We start from the raw sequence: 2,500 nt of genomic DNA, 5'->3' as shown, positions 1-2,500 counted from the left end.
AAGTTCATGATTTTGTGGCTTGGTGGTGATTTTGGTGAAAAACGAAAATCATGGTTTTGGAAAAGTGGCTGGACTCAATCCTCACAAATGCCTTCAAAGTGATGTGGGAGAAGTTTGGGATCAAAAGGAATTGATCTTGACATGGTTGGTGCATAGCCAAGTTCATGATTTTGGTGTTTTGGCTTGATTTTGTGGCTTGGTGGTGATTTTGGTGAAAAACGAAAATCATGGTTTTGGAAAAGTGGCTGGACTCAATCCTCACAAATGCCTTCAAAGTGATGTGGGAGAAGTTTGGGATCAAAAGGAATTGATCTTGACATGGTTGGTGCATAGCCAAGTTCATGATTTTGTGGCTTGGTGGTGATTTTGGTGAAAAACGAAAATCATGGTTTTGGAAAAGTGGCTGGACTCAATCCTCACAAATGCCTTCAAAGTGATGTGGGAGAAGTTTGGGATCAAAAGGAATTGATCTTGACATGGTTGGTGCATAGCCAAGTTCATGATTTTGGTGTTTTGGCTTGATTTTGTGGCTTGGTGGTGATTTTGGTGAAAAACGAAAATCATGGTTTTGGAAAAGTGGCTGGACTCAATCCTCACAAATGCCTTCAAAGTGATGTGGGAGAAGTTTGGGATCAAAAGGAATTGATCTTGACATGGTTGGTGCATAGCCAAGTTCATGATTTTGGTGTTTTGGCTTGATTTTGTGGCTTGGTGGTGATTTTGGTGAAAAACGAAAATCATGGTTTTGGAAAACTGGCTGGACTCAATCCTCACAAATGCCTTCAAAGTGATGTGGGAGAAGTTTGGGATCAAAAGGAATTGATCTTGGCATGGTTGGTGCATAGCCAAGTTCATGATTTTGGTGTTTTGGCTTGATTTTGTGGCTTGGTGGTGATTTTGGTGAAAAACGAAAATCATGGTTTTGGAAAAGTGGCTGGACTCAATCCTCACAAATGCCTTCAAAGTGATGTGGGAGAAGTTTGGGATCAAAAGGAATTGATCTTGACATGGTTGGTGCATAGCCAAGTTCATGATTTTGGTGTTTTGGCTTGATTTTGTGGCTTGGTGGTGATTTTGGTGAAAAACGAAAATCATGGTTTTGGAAAAGTGGCTGGACTCAATCCTCACAAATGCCTTCAAAGTGATGTGGGAGAAGTTTGGGATCAAAAGGAATTGATCTTGACATGGTTGGTGCATAGCCAAGTTCATGATTTTGGTGTTTTGGCTTGATTTTGTGACTTGGTGGTGATTTTGGTGAAAAACGAAAATCATGGTTTTGGAAAACTGGCTGGACTCAATCCTCACAAATGCCTTCAAAGTGATGTGGGAGAAGTTTGGGATCAAAAGGAATTGATCTTGACATGGTTGGTGCATAGCCAAGTTCATGATTTTGGTGTTTTGGCTTGATTTTGTGGCTTGGTGGTGATTTTGGTGAAAAACGAAAATCATGGTTTTGGAAAAGTGGCTGGACTCAATCCTCACAAATGCCTTCAAAGTGATGTGGGAGAAGTTTGGGATCAAAAGGAATTGATCTTGACATGGTTGGTGCATAGCCAAGTTCATGATTTTGGATTTTTGGCTTGATTTTGTGGCTTGGTGGTGATTTTGGTGAAAAACGAAAATGTTGGTTTTGGAAAACTGGCTGGACTCAATCCTCACAAATGCCTTCAAAGTGATGTGGGAGAAGTTTGGGATCAAAAGGAATTGATCTTGACATGGTTGGTGCATAGCCAAGTTCATGATTTTGGTGTTTTGGCTTGATTTTGTGGCTTGGTGGTGTGCCAAGAATCATGAAATTTTCAAAGTGGTGGTTTTTGAGTTTTGTGGGTTGGAAAGTGTCACAAATGCATGCAGAATGAGGTCTAGAAAGTTTGGTATCAAAACCAAGCCATCTTGATGTGGTTTTGAATTTTTGAAATGTTGGAAAATAGAGGGTTTTGAAAAAAATTCATGAAAATTCGAAACCTTGGCCAATCCTAACGAAACTTGGTGGGCACCTTCTTGATATTATTATGGGATGGACTGGAAAAAATCACGCAAAAATACGGTGTCTAGATACGTTTTTCCATTTTTCCCGATTTTCCACATTTCGGGTCTTTGGAAAAATAAAAAAAATACTTCCCCATGTCGAAAAATTCTAATTTTTTGCAGGCAATGTTGTACCATTTTTATGAGGATCCCTGCAAAAAATCTCGTGAAAATTCGTTCTCTAGGTCCCAAAACAGAACTTATGTCTACTCAAAAAAAGTGTATCTACTTGTACAAAAGTGGCTTTTGCATATTTAGCTATTATAGGGGGGGGGGTGTTCCTCAATGCAGCCAGCTCTTGCACCATGGAAAATTCTGGTGCGGTCCCTTCATTCCCCCCTGTTTTGGCTTGCTTTGTGGTGGGGCAAGTCAAAACGCCCACACATGGGTGATCCACCAACTTGGGTTGGTGTCACCCGTTGTGGGCGGCGGCATGGTGGTGGCCGCCGTCGGTTCCGGCCGACTGACCCGG

Source organism: Phaseolus vulgaris, chromosome 6 (genome assembly GCF_051622355.1).
Source record: "Phaseolus vulgaris cultivar YP4 chromosome 6, ASM5162235v1, whole genome shotgun sequence".
In the NCBI taxonomy this organism is placed as follows: domain Eukaryota; kingdom Viridiplantae; phylum Streptophyta; class Magnoliopsida; order Fabales; family Fabaceae; genus Phaseolus; species Phaseolus vulgaris.
This window is presented reverse-complemented; position numbering follows the sequence as displayed.